The sequence below is a fragment of the Nycticebus coucang genome, chromosome 1 (assembly GCF_027406575.1).
Source record: "Nycticebus coucang isolate mNycCou1 chromosome 1, mNycCou1.pri, whole genome shotgun sequence".
In the NCBI taxonomy this organism is placed as follows: domain Eukaryota; kingdom Metazoa; phylum Chordata; class Mammalia; order Primates; family Lorisidae; genus Nycticebus; species Nycticebus coucang.
In genome coordinates, this window is record NC_069780.1 from 183,816,782 (window position 1) to 183,843,858 (window position 27,077).

Genomic DNA, 27,077 nt, shown 5'->3' on the forward strand with positions numbered 1-27,077 from the left:
AGCTGGGATTAACCTCTTGGGATCTCTCAAAGCCACGAAAGCTCAGGAAACTTGGGTAGTTGTCAGTCCTTGATGTCCTTTCCATGTTGACTTGGGAATCAAGCAGGCCTGGCCTCTCGCCCAGGCTGTCCCCTTACCAGGAGTGTGACCTTAGTCCCGTGACTGCTTCAAGACTGTTCTCTCATCTATAAAACAGAGATCATAAGACCCACATTGCTGGGTTACCTCGGACGGAAATACGGCAAACAAACCATTGTGGGGAATCTAAGATACTCAACGGTATTTCTGTCTTTAAGTCCAGAACCTTTGACGGCACCATTTTCCTGGATCTATTTCATTAGCAATTTAACAGAACTCACAACAGGTTTTTACAATAGACATATACGATTGGTATACCCAAAGTATAGAAAATTCTGTTCTCTGGTATCCTATGAAGATGACTTCCCACACAGCTTTAACACAATTATAATTATTAGTCATAACCATGACTCCCAAGGCACTGTGTCTACTAAGCATATTCTGAATCATCAAAACCAGATTGAATTATGTTTTCAATGGCACTTTTTCAAGTGTATTTTATTATGCTGCTTTTCAGATACACATTTTTTGGATACCGGGAAAGACATACTCACTGCTGTTACTGAACTGCTGTTTCTGGTTATTTCTAATTAGTGAAGAATGGATATAACAAGAGTTAATGAGGTCTCCTCACTCATCTGTCTGCTGAGGGTTAGAAAATACACAAACTCTTCCCTAAAAAGTTGTTTGGCAGTCAGTGTCCCAGCAGGAAACAGATGGTTCCCACAAACAAGCGGTATTAACGAAGGTATGGGCCTCCCTCATCTTCTCCTGCTTCCTGATCCTCTTCTTTGCCTTGCGCTGGCTGGACCCACGGCGGCCCTACTGCAAGAAAGCTGCCATAGATGAAACCAGGCTTCCAGGGCAAAAAAACCAAAGGGACAAGTGGATTCAGAGAGGCCAAAGAAAGATACTCAGCATAGTTTTCTTACCCCATTATCTAGTGATATGCTGTTGCCATGGAGAAAAGTTGTTTTTTGTTTTTTTTTTTTTGATTAGCTACAGTGGGAGGGCTTAAAAGCCCAAGTAAGCAAAAAGCTAAAAAAAAAAAAAAAAATTATGCTGTTATGTGAATGTCACTGTCCATATCCTTGGAAATCACTTTTAAAACATTTTATTCATTCAACAAGTCTTTATTTCATGTCTACCTGAGACACCAACATTTCTGCTAGATTGCAACATATGCATACCTGACCGCACCTCACATTCTCAAAAATTACACACTCAGATTACAGTGTTTATGAGAAAAAAGGGTTGGTCAGACCACTCCAAACCTATGTGACTTTGTAACCAGAGTTCTCACAAAAGCGATAATTGGTTCCCGGGGAAATAACCTGAACAGACCAGGCAGGCGGCTCAGCCTGGCTGGAAGCTGCCACCAGGCCCTTAAAAATGGACAGAAACAGCCAGGTAAAAATGTCTGACACTTCAGTAAGAGCAGAGCTGGGGGATGTGGGGGGATGCGGCTGGGAGGGGAACTCCAAGCCTGCGGCGGATGCAGAGCAGCTAGGCCCAGAGTCTCTCAGAGGAGGCAGCCTCAGAAACAAGTCCTCATATTAATTCTCTTAAAATGCAGCCAAAAGATCCTGGCGGCCTGGGCAGCACCTGAATGGAAGGCTTTCCTTTTCCTGATGAAGATTGTAATTCCACCATCTGTTCTGGCCTTCCTGCCATGATCTCACTTGAGACCCCAGAAAACAGCCCTGTGGTAGAGCTTACTAGTGGGTGGGGAGCGGGGAGGAGGTCACTGCAAGATTGAGAGAAAAGGGCCATAAAGCCAGGAGAGAGGTAACAAATTTAAGGCTGTGTTTCCCAAGATGGCCACAGCTCTCAACAACAGCCCTGGACTCTGGGTCATGTGGCCATCTTGAGAAAGGTCACAGGGAACACCACGTCTCAGGAGAGGCTGGGGAAGGGGAGGTGAGCTGTTTACCTGCCAGCTTCTTGTCTCCTATCCTAAATCCGAAAAGCTTACCTCACATTGCAGGAATTCTGGTAACTGCCAGATGCTGTCGCACCCCCACCCCAGGCAGCAAGTGGGGAAACCAGAGCCCCTGAGGGCCCAATCCAGCAGTGGGTGCTCAGCAGCTGTCACAGCCTTCCAACCTGGCTTTTGCCCTCAGGCTCAGGGGCCAGGTCAGGAGACCAGGTAGCTGCGTGAGCCTTCCCTGCAGCCTCTCTGGCCAGGACAGGGAGAGAGGGGGATGCAGAGCAGATTTGAAAGGTGCAAAACTGGGTTCCGTGCTGTCATTATTCACAATAATTACAAATCGCCTGTGAGTGAATTCCTAGCCTAGAACACACATTACAGCAAAACAGACCACACAAAACAAACACACGTGCCTGCCCTCCAGATCTGCACCTAAAGGCACACTAGACCCATTCTTGCCTGGATTCCCATAAGCTATGCTTTGGTGGACTTCAGAAGGATTCTAATTCAAGAAGGCTGCCATCAATGTAACCAGCCTTCGAGGGCAAAAAAGCCTTCAGTGCTTCTCAGGTGTCCATGGTGCGTAAATTCCACACTCCAGAATTTAGTACACAGGTCACCTTTTCAGCTAGTGTTCTTTTCAAGGGCATCTTTTCCAAAGTAACACCTGGCAGCTCCAGTCATCAGTTCCCCACCTCTCTGCTGTCTTCTCCACCTGACCCCATTGTCCACTTCTGCTGAGGCCCAGGGCTAACGACTGAAGGTGGGTAAAGGAGAGTGGGATAAAGCAAGAATAACATTCGCAGCGAGGCAGTCTCTATCTCAACATACTGATTATCTACTGATTAACTGTACAAACATAGCATTTGTTTTCATGTACATTTCCACAGCTTGAGAGTTTTCCACGATTCTCCTAGGATTGTCATATACCTGAATGTAAGCATCTGAAAATTTTACCAAATAATACAGTATTTACATGCCTTCCTGGACTCAAACACAAATCAAGTTTTCCAGGATGCTGGGATTAAAGATGCTTCATTATTTCCTTGAGTTTAACGTATATGCAATCGTATATGTAACGTCACATATGAATATGCAAGTGGAAAAATGGTGGCCACGCTGTTTTCTTCCACATGGAATTCCTTTATTTTTACATCTTTCTCAGGTGCTTGTTTGGTGTCAATGCTGACAGTGCCCACAAGCACACTGGTATTGCACATCTTACCAGTTGTGTATGGAATCTCATGCAGGGGACCCTCTGTACACACCTGAGTGGGTGGCAGCCAACAGATCCTGGATGAATACCCATTGAGGCTGCTGGGTTCAGTTAATAAAGCAGATACCATCAGTTTAATCTCTGAATAAACCAGCTGTCCCAGATGGTAATACATTTTTACAGAACAAAAAGAAAAGTGGGAGGAAGAGAAACTTCCATGAGCAAAAAATTTAAGGTCAGGGTTATACAGACATCTTCACTGCAGGACTTCTCAGGGTCTTTATGTTGGTGTGTTTTGTGAGTGTCTCTCTATAAGGGAACTACAACATGCAGTCTTTCCTCCTCCAACCTCCTCCTTTTTATTTTATTTTATTTTATTTTTTTGCTAGTGTTATGGTTGGTTACTTTTTCACGTGTCAACTTGGAGGGAGGTTTTGGATAACATTAACATTTAAAGCAGTGAACTTTGAGTAAAGCAGATTGCACTCCTTAATGTGTACGGCCCTCTTCCAAGAAGCCTAAACAGAAAAAAAAGACTGGCCTCGCCAAGCAAGAGGGAACTCTCCAATAGATTGCCTTTGAATGTTATCCATACCATTGGCTCTCCTGGGCATCAAGCCTGCTGGCTCATACCACAGATTTTGGACTTGTCAATCTCTATTATGACGTAAGCCAATTCCTCGTAATAAATCTCTTTATATTTATGTATACACAAACATGGGTGATCTTAGACTTATGATGGAATTATATCTTGATAAATCCATCACAAGTTGAAAATATGTTAAGATAAAATGCATTTAACAGCTTGATAAACCCATTGAAAGTAGAAAAACTGTTAAGTCAAACCATCACAAATCAGAGACCATCTTTTTTTTCATGAACAATTATTAACATTTTGTGAGACACTGTAGTTCTGAGAATCATCAGTTAGGGAAATGCCACCATAGACCACAGCCTTCTATAAGATCTGTTGTCTCTCAGATGCAGAGCATTGGTAAGAAGGGGACCTTAAAAATCTGAAGAAACCTAGATTGAGGTTTTCATTATCATGGGATAATTTTTTTCTTTTTTTGAGACAGAGTCTCTGTCATCCTCAGTAGAGTGCTGTGGCTTCATAGCTCATAGCAACATGAAACTCTTGGACTCAAGTGATTCTTTTGCCTCAGCCTCCTAAGTAGCTGAGACTACAGACACCCACCACAACACCCAAATTTCTTTTTAGAGACGAGATCGCGCTCTGGCTCAGGCTGGTCTCAAACCTGTGAGCTCAGGCAGTCCACCCACCTCGGCCTCACAGAGTGCTGGCCTGGATAATTTTTATATCAATAAATAGTTGTTAATTCATTTACACATCTAAACAAGGAAATTATAACACAAGAATAAATTATAATGTTTAAAAGACTTTTTTCATTGGACGTGTGTGTATTTTACACATGTCACAGTTTTTCTTTGAGCATTACTTTACAGGGGTGGCAAGAACGCCCTCTATGACGCTCACTGCTGACGGACATTCCATTTCCGTCTCCTCTGGTAACTGCAGACTGCAGGTGTTTGGGGGGTTTTTTTGTTTTTGTTTTTGAGATAGAATCTCACTCTGGTAACTTGCGTAGAGTGCTGTAGTGTCATAGTCAACAGCAACCTCAAACTCTTGAGCTCAAGCAATCCTCCTGCCTCAATCTCCTAAGTAGCTGGGACTACAGATGCCTGCCACAATGCCCAGCTTGTTTTTCTATTTGTAGAGACAGGGTCTCATTTTGTGCAGACTGTTCTTGAACTCCTGAGCTTAGGCGATCCATCCACCTCAGCCTCCCAGAGTGCTAGGATTACAGGTGTGAGCCACCACACCCAGCAGAGATTTTGTCCTTCTCACCCCCTGGTACCTAGTAAATCTATCTAGTCTTTAGAAGACAACTTGCAAAGAGATTTTGTTTTTCCCACCCACTAGTAACTAATAATCTAATCTTTAGGTCAAAACACACCATTGAACAATAATACTAGAACAAATATAAATCCTTTACTAAAATGTATGATAAAAACCAAAAAGACTGTACAGGCGATTGCACTAATGTACACAGCTATGATTTAACAATTAAAAAAAAGAAAAAAAAAAACAAAAAGACCCTAGATTATTTCAGTGACATAATTACCATAACTTTATCCCAATCTTAAGCCAAAATTGTGACTGTTTTTTGCTACAGCTGAGGGGAAACATTCCTCCCCCATTGGAATGGAAAGGCCCTAACATTTTAAAAATTAAAAAAATTGTGTAACCATAAAATATTCTTAAAACCCAGGAAGTCCTTCCCATGAGGAGAGAAAATTAAACATTGACTTAACAATTATTTTTAAGTGAAGATATTAGTTTTTGGAAAAGCTCATTTTGCAAGGCCTTACTGAGATTCCTTTTTCTAACTATATAACTTAGAGCACACAGTGGTCTTACATAAACCACATAGTGTTACTTTTTACATGTAACGCTTTAAAAAAATTACCTATGAAACAATTTTAAATATTTCGAATGGGCTGGATGCAATGATTTTACATCTATAATCCCAGCACTTTGAGAGACTGAGGTGGGAGGATCATTTGAGCTCAGGTGCTTGAAACCAGCCTGAGCAAGACCTTATCTCTACCAAAAAATAGAAAAAATTAGCTAGACATGGTGGCATGTGCCAATAGTCCCAGCTACTAGGGAGGCAGGGGCAGGAGAATCTCTTCGGCCTATGAATTCATAGCTGCAGGGAGCTGTGATGGTGCCACTACTCTCCAGCCTGTGTGACAGTGTGAGACCCTAACTTATGGGGGAAAAAAAAACCTCCATGGGCCAGGTGCCATGGCTCACACCTGAATTCTAGCACTCCAGGAGGCCAAGGTGGGTGGACCGCTTGAGTTCAGGAGTTCAAGACCAGCCTGAGCAAGAGTGAGACTTCATCTCTACTAAAAATAGAAAAACTAGCCGGGCATTGTGGCAAGTGCCTGTAAGTCCCAGCTACTCGGGAGGCTGAGGCAAGGAGATGGCCTAAGCCCAAAGGTTTGAGGTTGCTGTGAGTTAGAAAGGGATGGCACTCTATTCAGGACAACAGAGTGAGACTCTTGTCTCAAACAAAAAGAAAAGAAAAGTAAATGCTTCAAATAAAAGGTGCTGAAGTTTCACAGTGTTATTTGATAACAGTAGCATTTTGGTCAGCCTAGAGTGATATACAAAGAAGCCTTGAAATCACTACTTCAGGTTGGCAGCTCCAATAGATTAAGCAGACCTGTGGGTGGATGAGGTTGGAATCCTTCAAAGATGAGCTTTGCAGTCTACAGGAAACAGGCTGAGATTTCACCAGTGATTCTAGGAGATTTATCCCAGCGCCAGCATCCATTATGTAAGTGCAAGAAAAAGGCAAATGAGAAACTGTGGCCTTAAGAAGCATTGACCCCTCAAAGATGATCTGAAGAAGAAGTACTTAGGCAGAAAGCTTGGACACACTTTCATTAGGTCATTAGGCAGCATATGACGCTCTTCAAATAATGCCTTTACCACTGCAATTCAGCGTTTCTAAAAGAGCACTGCACTATTATTAAGATACAGAATCCATTTTTCTTATGATGTCTGGATCTTATTAATATGGCAGCAAGATGTTAAAATATTCACTGTATATCACTATATGTGAATTTTACAATGGCAAGAATGGTCCTTGAATAGGAGTTTAAAATCTTTTTCAAGTATTTTGAGCCTCCAACAATGAAAGTAACTACATAATGAGAAATGTATTATTTCAGTGGAGAATATTTTATAGGAAAGTAATGGGCTTGGAAAAGTCCTTAAGGCAAATAATTTTGTTCTGATAGAAATCACAAGACTGGGAAAGAGCAACACAATGACATTTCTCATTGAATAGCTTCTATCGAAGCAATGGAGGTGGTATTTCTCAAAGCTTAATGAGAGCTTTCACGCCTGTTGGTTTCTATTTGAATTGGGTTAAAATAATGCAAGAAAAATTAGACTCCAGAGTTCCATGCCCTGAAACCTCTTGCCCTGAAGCAATTTGGGGGATTTATTGATAGCTGTGAGGTCAGCACTGAGAAGGGAGAACCCTGCCAAGGAAAGGCTTCCCCCACAGTGCAGGTCACCTGCTGGCTACCAGGAGGTAGAGGTGACATGGAACAAAGACAGAGTGACCACTCAGATAATGTCTGTCATTGAAAATGAGGTCATATTTGTAGTGCCTGAAAATAAAGGTAATAATGCATAGAAGGAGGGAAAGATAGAAGAATTTTACAGAATAGATTATGTCAGATAAGCAACTTATCTGTCCCTAAGAAATATTTTATGAGATCTACACAGAAAGAAAACCACCTAAAACACCCCCAAGGCTCACTATTTAATTCAGACTTACATATAACCTTCATTCTAAAGGTATGTTTCTGTACTTTATTTTATTTACATCTTTAAGGTGGGTGGGGGCTGTCTGTCACCTTGGTCACTGTTCTGCAGCTGGAGAGACAGATGTTGAGAGGAGAAAACTTGCCTAAGCTCACCAAGTTCAATCGACCTACTTGGAGGTCGGAACCCACGTTCATTGATCCCAGAGCCCGTTCAAACATTTACAAGGGCTTCCCCACTTTCCTATTTCTTTTTTAAATTTAAAAAGTGCTATTTTCACTTTTTTATAATCAAAAAGAAATTTTTTTAAATCACCTATCCATCAGTAAAATCAGTTTATTGTTCAGTCATTGTAGTCTGAAACACGTGTCGGCTACAAAATAAAGATATCCATGTAATTTGGCCACTGAAAAACGAAAGAGACTGGATTTAGAAATCATACCCATATGTCATTTTTAAATGTGCAAAAAAATTCATTACTTTCAAAAGAACAAGGAATCCATGAGGAATCCATGAAATGCAATGTGGAAAACCCAATAGGCAGTGTTGTTTAATGAATTATTTTGTTCCAGCACGTCAAACACAATAAATTTCCACTTCTAGGCATCACAAGATCATTGGCTTAGAATAATTCTCTGTGGTACCTGTTTTCTTGAAAGATGGTGTAGTCAGCCCAGCTCTTCAGGATAGGGATATTCAGATCTTGCTACTGTGCCAGGAACCTCAGCAGAGAGGAAGACCCCTAGGCATGGCCTTGCCCAGCTGGGACATAACTCCAGGTGATCAAGGCAGAGCCGACCTTTCTGCAGGTCCCAGGGCTCACATCCGGAGCACCCCACCCTTCACACAGTAAAGCACCAGTGTCGATTTTAAAATCGACTGGCTGCATTCTGAGCCCTGGATACATGCGTGAGTGGACACACAACTAAAACCACCCAATGTGACAGCATATACACCTCTCCTCTGTCTGCCAGAGAAAAGGAAGGCCCGTTTGCCCCCCTTAATTTGGTTCAAAGGAAGAGCACACATAAAAACAAAATGATTGTTACAAAGAAAGATCCCTTCAGTGGACACCTTTTTCTTTTTCTTTTTCTTTTTCTTTTTTTGTTTTTTTGTTTTTTTGTTGTTTGTTTGTTTTATTAAATCATAGCTGTGTACATTGATATGATCATGGGGCATCATACACTCGATTCATAGACCATTTGACACATTTTCATCACAATGGTTAACATAGCCTTCCTGGTATTATCTCAGTTACTGTGCCAAGACATTTACATTCTACATTTACCAAGTTTCGCAAATACCCCTGTAAGATGCACCACAGGTATGATCCCACCAATCCCCCTCACTCTACCCACCACCCGCCTCCCTCCCCTCCCTTTCCCACTTCCCCCTATTGTTAGGTTGTAACTGGGTTATAGCTTTCATGTGAAAGCCCCAAATTAGTTTCAAGTAGGGCTGAGTACATTGGGTACTTTTTCTTCCATTCTTGAGATACTTTACTAAGAAGAATATGCTCCAGCGACACCTTTTTCTTTCACAGATTTAATTTATAGGACAAATAATAAATACCTTGGTACTAGCTTTAAGTGCCTAACTTAAAGCCCTGTCACATAAGTTCCTTTTAATGTTTCCATCACCAAAAGGCCAGTTACTCATATGCATGCCATAAGCAAAAGCTATATAGTATATCTGTATAAAGATATAAATAAGGTAGAGCCCCTGCTTTCAAGGAGTTGATAATCTGGAAGGCAGCCCAGCATTGTGTGTGTCTGACCACATTCCAAAATAGGGCGACAGAGTCCCAGTGCTGTGGGGAGGGCCAGTCGGGCAAGCTGAGGAAGGCAAGCAAGGGGGAGATTTTCCAGAAATCAGAGGTGACTAAGCCTTGACTACAGACCCCTGAGGCCAGGCATAAAGTGGGGAAAAAAACAGGACTGGGCAGAGGGAGGGCGAGGTAGTTGGAACAGGACCCAACTACAGAAGGCAAAGCTTCAAATACCAGAACGACTCAGGGAACTGACTTTTGTGTGTTCGTAAGACTAACACTGTCTGTGGCTTTGCACCCAGCTGCCCTCTGCCGGAGTCCAGAGGGGAGGAGAGCTAAGCGCATCCAGTGATTTAGCTGGATGACCCCAGGGGCAGTAGCTTGGTTTGAAATTGGATTAGATCAGATCGGGACAGCTGCAGGGAGGGAAGTCTGGAGCCTGGTGGGGATTCTTTGGAAGGCAAGGTGGGGACTCTTTGGGAGGCGACTGGGTGGGGCAAGTGAGAAGCAGTGAAGACCTGAGCCAGGTCATGGCAGGGGGACTCAAAAGGCCAGCAGAGACCTCCAAGAATAAACATGCTCCGAGGTTATTCCGTGAAAACACAGAAAAGACAACAATAACATCCTGACCACAGCAGAGAGCCCAGGCCCACCACACAGGGGGCTTTTCTTCTCCCAGGGTTTAGCTAAGGAGCCAGATGCTGAGTGCAGACTGTCTGAAGAAGGCCAGAGCCCCCCTTTCCGTCTTCTTTCCCCACATCCTTTCCATACAGGAAGCCGGGTCCAAAACAGCTTTGGTCTTCAGAGCAGGAATCCCTCGTTAATCCACACCATTGACAGCTCCCACGTATTCCCTCTATCTTCCCAAATACTAGGGGGCCAGGAGTGGGGGACTAAGTTTAGAAAGAGGTAGAAGACATAAGCCCTTTATGCTCATGGGAGATATACGACCCACAGGCTAAAAGTTAACCCATTCAAAGCAAAATGACAGTATTAATAGCAATAAATTCTTAAGGAGTATCAGGCACTTAGCAAAATAATTAACATGTGTTGCTCATCTGTTTTAACGTTTACAGTTACCCTTTGTGCCAAGTAATAGCTCATTTTGTCCAAATTCTAAGATGTTTCTTTTCTTTTTTTTTTTTTTTCATGTTAATAGGCTTGGAAAGTAAGTGTATTCTGTAATCGAAATTTATGTTTAATGGGGGAGCTCTGGTGAATTTTTTTTCTTGGGGGGGAAGGGTGTATCCTTTGGGAGTTTTCCAAACATCACGAAGTAGTGATCGTCATAAAACCAGTGGCATCTTAAGATGAAGGAAAAGTGAAGATATTATCCTCATTTTAAAATGAGACTGAAGCAAAAGTAACTAGGTCGCATCACTCACTTCTCAAACCCTCTACTCTTCCATGGTGTGAGAAATAATTGCTCCCCTTTCAAAGAAATTGCGTGCCAGTATATCAGCCATTGCACTACAGCTCAGTCTCCATTTATTCATATAACAAGTGTCAGCTCAGCACCTATCTGGCCAGCATTGTACTGGAAGCTGCAGGCTTATGCTCTTAAGAAAAAGTTGTCCAAGTAAAGCTCACAGACCACTGGGAGGGATAGACATTTGCCCCCGATGACACAAACAAACATAGAATTACTAACTACAAAGCATCACAAACAAAACCACAAGACACTATGATAATATAAACCAGAGTCCAGACACAGTCTGAGGCATGGGGCAGTCTTTCCTAAAGACAGGATTTTTGAGTTCATCTGAAGGATTCCAGGAAGACTGGGCAACAGAGGTTGCTGGGGTGTGATCTGGTGGTCAGGAGCAATTTCCAAGAGGAAGCAGACTATTCTAGGCAGAGAAAATAGCAGTGCAAAGGCCCTGAGGCCAGGAGAAACATGCTGTGTTTAAGGCCTAGGAAGAAGATGGATGGAGAGGCATGAAAAGAAAGCAGATAGGCTCAGGGCTCACAGCCAGCGAGGCGCCAGCTATTCATCCCAGAAGCAGTAAGAGGCAGCTAATCTTAGCACTCCGGGAGGCCAGGCAGGTGGATTGCTTGAGCTCAGAAGTTGGAGACCAGCCTGAGCAAAAGTGAGACCCCCATCTCTAAAAAGCCAGGCATCCTGGTGGGTGCCTATAGTCCTATCTACTCAGGAGGCTCAGACAACAGGATCACTTGAGTCCAAGACTTTGAGGTTGATGTGAGCTGTGACGCCACTGCACTCTACTGAGGGCAACAACTGAGACCCTGCTTCAAAAAAAAAAAAAACACACACACACAAAAAAACAGGCAGCTACTATTTTACCTTAACATGTCAACTGGATGAAAAATCTTATGGTGACACTGTGAATAATAGTATCACAGATGAAATACTCTATCAAAATAGATGGGTCTTACGTTGAAAAATACCCTAGAAGTAAATATGTGGGCAGTAACAAATACATGTTACATGTAAATTAATAGTCCAGGACTAAACCACTAGTTCTTTTACTGAACCGGGTAATATTCAACACCTCTTTCTTTTTTTTTTTTGCTTTTTTTTTTCTTTGAGATAGGGTCTCACTCTGTCACCTGGGCTAAAACGCAATCATATCATCATAGCTCACTACAATCTCTAATTCCTAGGCCTCAAGCAATCTTTTTGCTCAGCCTCCCAAGTAGCTGGGACTACAGCTGCCTGCCATGACACACAGCTGATTTTCTGGGTTTTGTAGGGACACAGTCTTGCTCTTGCTCAGACTGGTCTAGAACTCCTGGCCTCAACCAATCCTCTCACCTTAGCCTCCCAAAGTGCTAGGATTATGGGCATGAGCAATCTCACCAGGACATCAATAGGCTCTTAACCAGAATCAGTTTCAGATTCAGAGCGATGCTCCCATTTGGAAGGAATTCACTGGATTATCATTTTTATTTACTTATTTTTTTATTTTTCCATATACACGTGTTTATTAGGTTTCCACTTTTGCTTTCACAAAATTAAAAAAGGCTTAAAATTTAACAACAATAGCAATGTTTAAGATAAGGACTAGAAACAAAATGGATTATCTTTTTTTTTTTTTTTTTTTCCTGTAGAGACAGATTCTCACTTTACCAAAGGAATAGCCACTTGGGGTGAGTCTGTGTTTTTGCTGAGCGTACTGTCTGTAGCTTCCTATTGACACAAGACAGCAACAACTACAAAATAACTGGTTGGCCTTCCTCTAGGAAGGAGGACAGTAGTATGTGCCTGAGCCACAGTGTAGGAGGTGGTGAGCAGTAACAAGACAGGCCTTCAACCTAATGACTGGAAGTGACTGAATTCAGCAAAGGAGGGGGTTGGCTCTGAGATTCCCACAGGAGCAAATATGAGGGAAATCGCCCACCAAGCCTGTCCTCCAGCCAGAAGCCACTCCCTTCCTGAGGTTTGAACTACCACCAGAGGAAATCCAAAAGCAAATAGGCACAGAAGACCAGGAAAAACAAATTTGCAACAGAAGTGGGATGAATTTAGGAGTCCCAATATCAAATTTGAGGACCTTAAAATCAGCAAGTATCTCATACACTACTGATGGGAGTGTACATTGTTTCGGGGGTCCTCAAACTATGGCCCGCGGGCCACATGAGGCGGTGTGATTGTATTTGTTCCCGTTTTGTTTTGTTACTTCAAAATAAGATATGTGCAGTGCGCATAGGAATTTCTTCATAGTCTTTTTTTTTAAACGATAGTCCAGCCCTCCAACAGTCTGAGGGACAGTGAACTGGCCCCCTATTTAAAAAGTTTGAGGACCTCTATTATTTGGTGATGTTTACCAATAGCCTTAATAATGCCCATACATTTTGAACCTATAAGTCTATTCCTAGAAATGTATCTTAAGGAAATAATCAGAAATGTACAATGTTCCTACCCTCACTATTTTATAGGGACATAAATTTGGGCACAGCTTACATATCCACCTATGAACAAAGGGTAGAATGAATTTTAGTATGTGCAGAAAAATGAATTACTGTACAACCCCTGATAATCATGAGTTTAAAGAATATTAACAACATAGGAAAACATAATACACATTCAGTTTAAAAGGCATTGCACAAAGCCGTATATTCAGTACAATTTCAAACGTACATCTACACAACCATCACATCAGGAAAAAAACGATGGTAGTGATTCTATCCAAGTGCTAGTTACTTGGTTTTTTATACTTTTTTTGTTCCTAAATTTTCTACAATGGGCATCACAAGTTCTTTTAAATAAAAAATGGGAGCAAATGCAGAAAAGTAATGGCTCCTCTATCCAACATTAACTGCTGGTTTTGCCTCAGATATTAACAAAGGACTAGAATGTTACAGATGCTCCTAGTCCCAGATTCTTCTCTTCCTGAATATTCATCATGGCTTTCGTCTGTGTTTGCATACTGTTCTATAAGCTCATGCTTTCATAAACATCATGTAATGTTGCTTTTCCATAAATTTACAAAAATTTACATAAATTTTGCCACACTCTGACTTACTTTTTTCACTAAACATTAGATTCTTGAGAGGGTGTTAAACCAATTCATTAATTTTAACTGCTGTAGAGTAGTCGTCAAACAAATACACCATAATTAACCTACCCATTCCCTTGTCAATAGTCATTTAGGTTATTTGCAATTTTTAGCTATTACAAACAATGCTGCAATTACTCTGGGTCTTCATAATCAGGGCGAAAATGTCATTATTTTAAAACACCAACAGTATAAACTGGAGAGAAGATGAGGAAGGACACTGCTAAGTCTGGTGAAATGGATGCTTCTAGTCCCCTGGTGCGTTTCCTGCTCATTGTCCCCAGGCCACCTGCCTCGGGGCTCCCTCTGAGGCTATGAAAATGGTACCACTGACCATGCACCCTCTGACCTGACCTGCACCTTTGCATTTCAGTTGCTAGAGTCTATCTACAGCTAGAGCAGGTCCCCTGCTGTGCCTCCTCCCAGAGGTAGAAAACATCTGGAGAGCTGTGCCTAACACAAATACCTTATTAACTCATCCTCCCAATAACCTTAGGGCTTAGTACTATTGTTACTCCCACTTATTAGGAGGAGGAATGAGGCACAGAGAGGTTAAATAACTTATTCAAGGTCACGCAGCTAGCAGGAAGAGTGCTGGACTCAAACCCAGATAGTGTGATTCCAAAGTCCGCATGCTTAACCCCCTGCTGCCTCATGATTTTTCACCGACCCACTCCTTATCTCATTCCCTTTCACAGCCTCACCTCTCCTCTGCCGCGACGGGGAGAAGCCCAGCTGTCCTGAATCTGGACTCTGACTCCCCTCCTTAGCTACCGACCACACTGGCTCCTATGCTAATTCTGCTGTGGCCCCTTAACCACCTCCCTCCTCCACCTTCCCCAAATAAATGTTTATATTTATGATTCTTGTCTTATCATACATAATTTACATATTTCTTGAGCCATTCATATCCTAAGTATCGTGGTCTCTGTCCTCCCCCTCTGGCCCTAGTTCTACCACCAAAGCAGTAGAGAATAGGAAATGAAGAGGGAAAATTGCACCATATCCCCGCTCTATTTTTTTTTTTTTTAAGAGACAGAGTCTCACTTTATTGCCTTGGTAGAGTGCTATGGCATCACAGCTCACAGCAACCTCCAACTCCTGGGTTTAGGCGATTCTCTTGCCCCAGCCTCCTTCCTAGTAGCTGGGACCACAGGCACCCGCCACAATGCCCGGCTATTATTTATTTTATTTTATTTTTTTTTGCAGTTTTTGGCCGGGGCTGGGTTTGAACCCACCACCTCCGGCATATGGGGCCAGTGCCCTACTCCTTTGAGCCACAGGCTCTGCCCAACGCCCAGCTAATTTTTTTTTGTTGTTGCAGTTTGGCTGGGGCCGGGTTCGAACCTGCCACCCTCGGTATACAGGGCTGGCACCTTACCCACTGAGCCGCAGGCGCTGCCCACTCCCCCCCCCCCACTCTACTTTTATAGAAAGTCCATGTAACTAATCTGATGAGGAATCTTCCTAATAAAAAATTGAAAACCTGCCGACACTTGGGAAGACACTTTGTGCCATGGATCTCCACCTGCCAAGGGGTGAAGTGATTCTTCTGCAATTGCCGAGTTCACTGCTCTGTTTGTCAGTAAGATCAGCCTGGTAAATTCAGTTGCTCAGCTTTCTTTGTGTGTGCTGAGTTTGTTGGACTCTTTTCTTTCTTTTGAAAGAGGTCTGTCATGAACATCTATACCTATGAAGTGGTTTGCTTATTTCTCTTTTTAGGCATGCTAGTTTTTGCTTCATATAGTTGAAAGCTATGTTACCAGCTGTCTGTGCTTTAGGATTGTTAGGGTTTCCCTGAATGGCTTATTTTACTGTAAGAAATGTCCCTGCTTTCTCTGGTAGGCCTTTCCTGAAAGTCTCTATAGTCTGGCACCAATATCGCCACAATAGCATGGCTGGTGCTGCTGTGTGTACTGCTCTCTATTCTCTTCCTCCGATGTATCTGCATCGTTTTATTTAAAGTATGTTCTTACAGAGAGCATTTATGTTGTTCTCCTCCCGTATGATAATCTTGGTCTTTTAATTGTCCCGTTTGGTCCGCTTGTTAGTTTCCTAGAGCTACCATAGCAAAACTCAGGGACTTAACAACAAGCGGAATTTATTCTCCCAAAGCTCTGGGTATTAAAAGCCCCCAAATAAGGTTTAACTGGGGCCACACTCTTTTGAAAGGCTCCAGGGAAGAGCCCTCCCTCCCAGGCCCCTCTCTGCATTTGAGCAGTCATGGCAATCCATGGTGCTCCTTGGGGTGGGGCAGAGTAACATGAGTCTCTGCCTCTCATCACAAGGCTGTCACCCATACCTAAACTCCCTCCTTCTTCTAAGGACAGTAGTAATTGGATTTAGGGGCTACCATGTTCCAGTAGGACCTCAAAAGCCCTATTTCCAAATAAAGTCATATTCGCAGGTACAGGGAGTTAGGTCTGGAACGTATTTGAGGGGAGACCCAGTTCAACCTGCTACAGTCCATTTGCATTTAATATAATTACTGATACTGTTGGTGGACGGGCCTGCTGACAGGACAGGTGGAAGCAGGTGGTGAGTCTTCCGGCTGGTACTTTCCTTGCAACAGAAACCATGATGAGGGAACAAGAAGCCACCTTGCAATGCTTAACTCTCAGGTGGAGTTCAGCTGTCCATTAGAAAGAAGAAAATCATGCCTTGGTGTCCATAGCACAGTGGTTAGGGCACCAGCCACGTGTACCAAGGCTGGCAGCTAAACAACAACGACAACTGCAACAAAAAAATAGCTGGGCATTGTAGCAGGCGCCTGTGGTCCCAACTAGTTGGGAGACTGAGGCAAGAGAATCACTTAAGCCCAAGAGTTTGAGATTGCTGTGAGCTGTGACGCCACAGTGAGCTGTGACACCACAGCACTCTACCAAGAACAATATAGTGAGACTCTGCCTCAAAATAAATAAATAAATAAATAAATAATAAAAAATAAAAGAAAGGAGCAAATCAAAATAAATGTGTTATCATCCCACTGCAGGCAAGATGTTATTGACTTTTCAGTATTTTGTAAAATTACTTTATATGTATGTGCACTTATTCTGGAAAGTTCGCAGGTGTGTCCGTTTGGCACAACTCTTCATGGCCCTCATTTTCACTTTCAGGCGGTCTTAAGTCTTCCCCCCTCCTACCTACCCGCCCTATCCTGTGTGCAGAGCCATCCATATAAAGAACTTATCAGCTCCTCCCTCATTCCTCCAGCCAAATGCTTACAAAGCAATTTTATAAACCCTGACAGCCTATCACATGCAAAGTTCATGATCACTGTGGCCCTGCTGGCAAAGTAAAAAGGAATAATACGGAGCAGCACCTGTGGCTTAGTGAGTAGGGTGCCAGCCCCATACACCGAGGGTGGCGGGTTCGAACCCAGCCCCGGCCAAACTGCAACAACAACAAAAAAACAAATAATACCTGCTAGGTGCACAAACAACAGTGTCTACCTGCAGCAGTCAGATACGGAATAAAAGTCAAACTCTGTAGTTTTCAAAGCTGCCCACAATCTAAGCCCACCCTGTCTTCCAGCCTAACTTCCTGCTGCAGATCATAAGCAACTCTCTATTCCAACCACCTCAGAATGCTCCACCAAAAAAGTTTGCATACTCATGCTGCTTCAACTCACAGAAATGCGCTTCCCCACATCTCAAAATGCCCGAATCTTTTTTTTTTTTTTTTTGAGACAGAGCCTCAAGCTGTCGCCCTGGGTAGAGTGCTGTGGCATCACAGCTCACAGCAACCTCCAACTCCTGGGCTCAAGCGATTCTCCTGCCTCCGCCTCCCAAGTAGCTGGGACTACAGGCGCCCACCACAACGCCCGGCTATTTGGTTGCAGCTGTCATTGTTGTTTGGCGGGCCCCGGCTGGATTTGAACTGGCCAGCTCTGGTGTATGTGGCTGGTGCCTTAGCAGCTTGAGCCACAGGCGGCAAGCCTCAAAATGCCCTAATCTTAATTGCTAAGATACTGAATGCTTTTAGGTCATCTTCCTGGACCCGATCCCCCAAACCAACACAGACGTGTGTGTTCCACAAAGCTTCGCTCCCTGTTTCAGCTGAAAGAAAGCTCTCCCTTCTCATTGCCTCTGCATCTTGCTCCAGCCCTTCATCATTTCCTACTTTTTACTAGACTTAAGCACACATGTGTTTTATATCCTCTATTGATTTCAAGTATCCTCTGAACAGTGGCTTCATCTAACTTGTCATCACGTTGCCAAATCTCATGTGCTTTCCAGGGAGACAGACACTGAGGGTATTCGCGTGGTATTTTAAACTGAGAGATCCACGCTTATTCAAACAACAAATACTTCAATCCCACCTTCCCTGACAAATCAATAAAAACATTAATATTGGGGCAGTGCCTGTGGCTGAGTGGATAGGGCACCGGCCCCATATACCGAGGGTGGCAGGTTAGAACCCAGCCCTGGCCAAACTGCAACAAACAATAATAATAATGATAATAATAAATAAATAAAATAAAATAAAACATTAATATCAACGTCAGCTCAATTTTCTGGTCACATCTCTTCTCATAGTGAAAAAATATTCCTGGACCATTCTTTCCTTTGCCAGCCAAAAGCCCCTGTCTCCCTGTAATTATTGAAAAATGTATAGATGCCACCAGATCTGATACTCGACTGTTGCTAATTTCAACACGATATGGCTCACCAAGAAGCCATTATACAGAAGACATCATAAATCCATTATATGGTCAGTTTGAGTTACTGTAATCACATTCAGTCTTTCTGCTGTTGCTATAAAGCTTAGGACCTTATAAAGGTGACTTTAAAACAAAAAAACTTTGGGGCTATTTAGCAATAAATGGTAGTTATACTCTCATAATGGGGAATATTGCTAGCTAGAAAATGTATCAGAGTATATAGGGTGCCGTAATTCATGACTCACCCAGAGGGCAATAAGGGTGAGGCCAGCCATGTACCCAGCTCCTTCAAGGGTCGTAGTCCGAGTACAACCACGTTCTGTCTTGTGATGTACCGCGTTGTACAAGGATACTCTCTTTGTAGTCGTGGGTACCTGATCAATTCTATTGTGTAAGGCTCAGTGTTATGAAATGTGGATAAGGAAATGACTATGATTACCTGTATTTATCATGTCAGTCATCGTAATCATCAGACAATGATATGAACACAGTGACGAAGACATCTGTGTGACTCTACTCTTCCTGAAATAGAGGAACTATGAGAACTTCACCAACTGATCTGCCACTTCGAGAAAGCTGGCTCATTTCTGAGGCCATTGTGGGAGTTTTCTTATTTAGTTTTTGTGTTTATTTTGGTTTGGATTGTTGTCTGGAGATAGACCAACAGATAAAATACGGCTTTTACCATCTTCTGTCATCCTTTATCACTTATCTCTCTGCACCTGCTCAACATGACTCTGGGCATCCCCATTGCGTAAGACTTTCTCTGGCACTGTCCTTGCACCTGAAGTCCCTTGCCCTCCACCTGCCACTTCGTACCCATCTCCCTACCCAGAAATTCTGTTTACCTTGCTCAAAGCCTCTAGACATATATAAAGTCCAAGCAAAAGTTTTCTATCTACTCCAAGAAAATTGAGCTGTCTGTGTGCTATACTATGAATGTCTGTGTCCCACCAAAATTCACATATTAAAACCTAATCCCCAGTGACACCTGTGGCTCAAAGGAGTAGGGCACCTCCCCATATGCCAGAGGAGATTGGTTCAAACCCAGCCCTGGCAAAAAACAGCAAAAAAAAAAAACCTAATCCCCAAAGTGACAGGATTAGGAAGTGAGGTCTTTGGGAGGTCATTATGTTATGAGGGCTCCACCCTCATAACTGGGATTAGTGCCCTTATAAAAATGGCCTGCCGGGAGTTGTTCACTCCTCTCACCATGCAAGGACACAGCAAGAAACACCATCTTTGACCAAGAGAACAAACCCTCACCTAACAATCAACTAGTGGAAGAAAGGCAGGGTCCTCTTCCCAGCCAGGGCACCCTCGAGGTTACCCATTTGAACAAAACTTTTTAAAAGAGAAAGCCTTCAACCATTTTGTTCAAATCAAAAAGTGTGTACCTTTTGGGGTCTTATTTTCTAGGGCTGCTCAGAGTAAGCTAGGCAAGGTGAAAAGTGACAGAGTGAAAATATAGGAACCCCACCCAAATAGAGTGGACCCGCCCAAATGGATCAACCCCTGCCCTTCTGTCAGATCTGCCAACCTCCTACCCTTTCCCGTGGATGTCCCACCACAAAAAGGTGAATGGGCCAAACTCCCACCCTTCTGACCTATAAAACTCCCATCCACCATTACCCACGTGCTGATTCCTTTCTCGAACTCAACTGCCCTCACCGAGTGGAAATAAAGGCTGCTGTTGCCCACACAGAGCCTGAATTCTGTTTTCCTTTCATTTTTCATCTCGGAATAATTTTTATTTTCAGTCTTTGACCTCTAAAAAAGGGGAATATATATGAGCAGGAATTTTTATGTAGTGTAGTCTTCACTTAAATGACCCATTAACAGTGCCCATCTTTCTGCTCTCAGACAGAGGCTCAGCCCTGCTTCTTACTTTCTCTAAAGCAGTCATTCCTAGGCCCTGGGATTTCACAGAACTCTTTTAAAAAATGGGATTTAAACTCAGTATGGTTTATTTATTTTTCCAGAGTTTGTAAGAATGTTTTTAAAGAATACTATCATTATTTCATTAAAGGAAGGTCACGTAACCTTTGAAAAACAATGGAAATGATCTCATAATTAAGACAGTTCCTTTGTAGAATAGTTTGTTTTTGTTTTTGGGACAGAGTCTCACTCTGTGCCCTGGGTAGAGTGTTGCGGCATCGTCATAGCTCACAGCAACCTCAATCACTTGGGCTCAAGAGATCCTCTTGCCTCAGCCTCTCAAATAGCTGAGACTACAGACACCTGCCACAACACCCAGCTAATTTTTCTATTTTTAGTAGAGACAGGGTCTAGCTCTTGCTCAGGCTGGTCTTGAACTCCTGAGCTCAAGCAATCCATCCTCCTTAGCTTCCCAGTGTGCTAGGATTTCAGGTGTGAGCCAACACACCTAACCTTATTGAATAGATATAATTTTATGCTTTTATCTTCCTCATGTCAAAGACTGGTGAATCCATGGTCCTGAGGTGGCTCTGGCCTGGAGACCAATATTTGGAAATGGTTGCTCTAGATATCAGCACTTTCAACCAAAGCTGTGGTTAGCCACCTACCTTTTGCAGGTAATGGTAAACATAAAATTCACTGAATTCATTTAATTCTTCTGTCATTCCTAAACAGCTAGGAAGAGTTAAGACTATGGAAGGACACACCTGCTTCCAAGGCTCAGCTTCTGCACTTGACAATTGGGTGACCTTAGGCAAGTTGCTTAACCTCTCCAAGCTGCCATTGCCACATCTACAATATGGAAAGAGAGCAAAAATTCACTGAGTTGTCATTGGGATTCCCAAAGGGTCTTTGCCTCCACAAACCAGTAATTTTTACCAATAACTCTTTCTAGCATTGGAGTGTCTATTAATATGCCAGATGCTGTCTAAGACACAGGGTTGAAAATCTCCATCTTTGCCTTCAAAGAGTTGTCATCACGTTCCCCAATTGCTGAATATTGTCAGCAATATTCCCCAATATTCACCATCCAAAGGAGACACACAAAACCATGGCCATTTACAGGGAAATCAGGGTTAGGACCAAGGCAAATCGTGGCACCAAGGGGCTTTACAAAGGGAATTGACGGGAAAAGAAAAGAGAACAGGGAGAGGTCTCTCAAAGGCAGTAGGGTCTGAACAAAACCTTACAGGACATGCAATTAAAAGAAAGCAAAAATCATCAGTTAGGCTTTTGGATGAGAATTAGACCATTATGATGGTAGACCTATAACGTGCAGATTAAAGTCTCAAGGACTAAACTCCATTTGGTTATCCTAGGGCATTGGGTTTATTGATTGAAGAAATGGTTTTCCTTAAAGTAGTAATTTTGTTTTGTCTTCTTGCCTCCATTCTAGTTGGGTCATTCTTTTTTTTTTTTTTTTTCAAGGTCTCACATATTTATTACTGTACCAACTTATTAGGGAATAGCACATAAATGAAGAGAAAACTCATTTTCCCAATGAAGTGTGGCAAATGTTCAACTGATGACATTTTCAGCTTGATATGGTAAGATGATGACAGTGACCGTAATACAGCATAAGTGCATGCTGTCTCATGTGCAATTTCTTATAGACCCAGCTTGGTTCTTCTCCAGTGTCTCCTCTTCGAGTTGTACCTGATTTTATTACCGGTTTTCATTCGAATCCACTAGGGAATGGGACGATTTTGTTTTTGTTTCTTGGCCAAAAACCGCTTGATTCTGAAAGTCTTATGAGAGGACATGGCGACAAACGAGACTACTCACACTCACCACAATGGAGAAGAGCGAGAGAAAGTCTAGTTGGGTCGTTCTAAGCAAATTCTTCTTCATTGGTTCTGACCTGAAGAAGATGAGCTTTCAGAAAAAAGACAAGAGAAAGTGCAGCTGATTATTCTCAGAAAATCCTAAACCTAGATCTTTGGAGGAAACTAGAGTGTGTGAGTGACTGTGTCCCTGGGCATTCCCTGGCTCCTTGCTACTCACAGTGTGGCTCTGGCGGTAACAGTGTCACCAGAAAATTTGCTAGGCATGCAAAATTTCAGTGAAAGCCTACATTTTAACAAGATCCCCAGGAGATCAGTAAGTGTGTTAGAGTTTGGAAGTATTGCCCTAGCCCAATTTTTAGTGAGAAAAAAGTCAACAGCTAGATGACAGACAGTTTGGGACTGAATGTCAAGTCTTTGTTCTGACTTGGGTTGACTGTACCTTCATTTGATTGAATTTATTGCTCATCTGTGTGTATTAAAGGATGGTAGTCATGGACAAAGAGATTGGCTCTCTGCCCTAGAGGTGCCTTCCTTATAATTGCCCTATGATGTTACTTACAAACGAATGATGGGGTTTAATAACATTGACTCACCTCTATGCCCATGGTCTTATTTATTTTTCAGAATAACCTATTAATTCCTGGAGGGGGGTGTGTGGGAGGGGGATTGTTGGTGGTTTTTTGTGACCTACTCTGTTGCCCTGGTTAGAGGGCCATGGTATCATCATAGCTCACAACAGCCTCAATCTGTTGGGCTTAAGAGATCCTCTTGTCTCTGCCTCCCAAATAGCTGGTACCACAGGCACCCACCACAATGCCTGGCTAGTTTTTCTAATTTTAGTAGAGTCAGAGTATCACTGTTGCTAAAGCTGGTCTTGAACTCCTAAGCTCAAGCAATCCACCTGCCTGGATTTCCCAGAGTGCTAGGATTACAGGTGTTAGCCGCCACCACACCTGGCGAGATTGTTAAAAAAAAAAAAAAAAAACAGGAGAAAACTGGAGCTCTGAGACATTAGGTGACATTCCGTGATCACACCTTGTCCTCAGCTTCCAGTTCAGGGCTCCTTAGTTAAGTCGAGTGGCCTATCCTTTATTTGCCAAGCCACTCTGGGTCCACTCTGATCCTTTCTTTTCCAAACCAAGCCATTGCTCTCACCTCCAGACCCTTAATTCCTTAAAGTGTCAGATGCACCGCTCCTGCCACTGTCTGGCGCATGTAGTGCGCAGCCACCAGAAGCCAGCTCTGGGTCCCCTAGTCATCTAGCTCAGAGATGCACCCTGACCAAGGACTGTGGCACTCATCCTTGTATCCTCACCAGCCTGCTGGACGCCTTATCAAGGTAAATTGAGTAGCTGACACCAGATACCAGGGGGTCCTCAGGAAGAGGTGAGAAGAGCTACTGTGGTGTCCAGGCAATGGGCAAAGGCAGTGAAAGAGGAAGGACTGAGAGAGGGAGCTAGAATCATCCAGGGGACAGAGGGCTGGAGCAGACTCTCTAGCCTTGGCTGTGAGAAGCCAAACCAGGGATCCCTCCTGCCTCTGCCCAGTGCTGGGGAGCTCCTGAGGTTAAAATGGAATGCCAGCTAGAAAGGAAGACAGCGCCTGGCTGATCACTGAGAGAGAAGGATGCTGACTTTGCAGAATCACGCAGGCATGGTGCAGGGGCTTTACACCTGTACCTCCTATTTCCCAGGGACATTCCAAGGCCTGGATTATGACTCATCATTCACAAATGAAGAGATTGAGGCTCTTCACTGGCGAAATGGTGGAGGGAAATCTCCAAGGCCTCACAGCCAGCAGTTGGCAGAGTAAGTTTCCACCCACATGTGTCAGATCCAGAGCACGTTCTGTCTGCTCGGCCGTGGCCTTGCAGACACGCAAGGAAGGCTCACAGAGTGTTTCTTTGGACCACTGGTACATGGTCATTATACTCTTTTGAGTATTGCATTTTGTGCAAATGTGAAAAAAATGCACATTAAAGAGGCTAGGCGCGATGGCTCATGCCTGTATTCCTAGCACTTTGGAGGCAGAGGTAGGTGGATTGTTTGAATTCAGGAGTTCAAGAGCAGCCTGAGCTAGAGCAAGACCATCTCTAAAAACTAGCCAGGTGTTGTGTATAGTCCCAGCTACTTGGGAGGCTGAGTCAAGAAGATTACTTGAGCCCAAGAGTTTGAAGTTACTGTGAGTTATGACACCACGATACTTTTCCCAGGGTGACAAAGTAAGACTGTCTCAAAAAAAAAAGGAAAATGCACATCAGAGGGAAGACTATACCCTAAATCTCTAATTCCTTCCCTCCACTTTGTGGACATAACAGTGCATAGTGGATTGAATTGTGACCCATAAATATGTGTTCCTAAAATATGAGTACTCCTGAAATGTATGTCCAAATCCTAGGACCCAGAATTTTGGGAATGTGACTTTATTTGGGAAAAGGGAGTTTGCAGATATAACTCTAGGAGATGAGATCATCCTGGATTTAGAGGGGACACCAAATCCAATCAGGGTGTCTTTATCAGAGAAAGGCAAAAAAGGATGCCACACACAGAGGAATGTGGGAGAAGCTGTGGGAAGACCCAGGCTGAGATGGGATTCATGCTGCCCTGAGCCAAAGAATTCCTGCAGCCACCAGCCGCGAGGAAGGATGCTCTCCTAGACCCTGCAGAGGGAGCACGCCCCTGCATGCACCTCGATTTCAGACTTCGGGCCTCCAGAACTGTGGGAGAATAAAATCTCGCCGTTTTCAGCCACCCGGTTTGTGATAATTTGTTTTGGAAGTCCTAGGAAACTAATTTACACGGAAATTAAGAATCTTTCCATTTATAACTATCACCTGAAAACTGCACCAAAGGCCTATAAAACCTACAGCAAATCCATTTGACTTCAGATTGGGAAACCCAGATCTGAAAAATCTATGTTCCGAATTTTCGGAAATTTTAATAACACGCAGTCAGAAAATAATACATACACATGCATAAATATCTATAAAATAGGACAGTTTATTAGCTACTTTTCCTCCTCAAAAAGAAAAAAGAAAGAAAATGCCTTTTATGCACAATATTTTGCAGCAACTGATAAGGAACAAACACAAAAAGCTTAGATTTCACCCACAAATCTGTTTTGTAGCCTGCAATCTGTCAGCAAAGCCTACAAATCCTCCACTACAGATTTTGGTATGAAAACTTCTTATTTTCAGCCTTTTTTTTCTTGCCACCCCTCTCCCCCATGCTAATAAGAAATTTTTAACGCAATTATGAGCTAAAACAGAAGATAAATGGCAAGGCTGGCTGCTTTTAAATGCTCTACACGTTATCCCCCTCTCTGGCCCCATTTTGAATCTTTTCTCAGAAACTTCTGCAATAATCCCTCATCCTCCACACGGAGAGCCAGGCTTCTTCCCTGAAACACTGTGGCTGTTTACTTAGGAGGTGAGGTGCAAAGCTCCTGGAGGTACAAGCTGGGAGCAGGCAGGGAGATGTGTGTCTCCTGGGTAGTCCTGGGCATGCAGCGGGGAGCCCCTAGGGGCAGAGACCCAAGTGTGAGCCCTGGCAACTTAACTTTTGTTTTCTTATTAATTGACAAGTAAAAATTATATATTTATGGTATACAGCATAGTGTTTTGATATATGTATGCATTGTGGAATGCTAACTGAGGCTATTCAACAGAAACATACTTTTTTTTTGTTAAATTTACTTTGTTTTTCTTTCTTTTTTCTTTTCTTTTCCTTTTTTTTTTTTTTTTTTTTGAGACAGTCTCACTTTGTCACCCTGGATAGAGTGCCATGGCATCATAACTCACAGCAACCTCAAAGCCTTGGGCTCAAGTGATCATCTTGCCTCAGCAGAACTACTCCCTCAAAGTTGATGTGGTCTTCCCAATTCACTCGGACCCTAAGCTACCCCCTGGGTCCAGTCCCCTGTCACTCTCCCTTACCAAGCCTTTGCCAGACTCAGCGCTTGGCTGCTGCCTTGGCTTGCAAAGTGACAGACCCCAAGACCTACCCAATAGTGACCTCCCTCCCCAGGACTCCTGCCCCCCACCCCCCACCGGTGCTAAATTTTATTTTCCTTCTTATCACTCTTTTACCTGGCATGTATTCCATAGTATTTGTTTGTTGCCTGTGTCCCTACTAGAATGCAAGCTCTATGAGAGCAAGGACTCTATTTCACTTATTGCTGTCTCCTTGGCACCTAAAATGCTACTGGACACGTTAGTAAAATTTGAACAATCAGTGGATGAAGGAATGAGGTGAACAGGTCAAGTACTTAGCAAGGCCTGGCTTGTGGTGTGTAACTGACATGTAGCACCTACCGCTGTGTTTGTTCCTTTTAATCATTCAGAATTATTTATCTGGGAACTTTACACACCTTGTCTTTCCTCCTGGCTCTTCCACGTTTTTAGCTCTCCCCCTACTGTGTCCAATCTTTTCCATGGGGAACCTAAGAATGGTAAGAAAAAAGAAATAGTGATTCTGGTGGTAAGAAAGAACGTCACTGGCAGCCCTCCTTCCTTGTCACCAACTCCGGGTCTGCCAGATATACACAAAAGCAGCATGGGTGGACAACATGGGATCGGTGCAGCCTGGGTGTGCTTTTTGGAGAGCCACAATTCAAATAATGTGCTCTGTGATTTTTCTTGAGACAGAGTCTCACTTTGTTGCCCTTGGTAGAGTGCTATGGCATCATAACTCACAGCAACCTCAAACTCCTGAGTTCAAGCGATCCTCTTGCCTCAGCGTCCTAAGTAGCTGGGACTGTCTCGCTCTTGCTCAGGCTGGTCTCAAACTCCTGAGTTCAGGCAATCC

The 27,077-nt window shown here is 43.2% G+C and overlaps 1 pseudogene; it reads right to left on the reverse strand.

Moving 5' to 3' along the window:
• Positions 1 to 21,562: 21,562 nt before the first annotated feature.
• Positions 21,563 to 26,767, reverse strand: LOC128589835 (60S ribosomal protein L39-like; annotated as a pseudogene).
• Between the last annotated feature and the right edge of the window lie 310 nt (positions 26,768 to 27,077).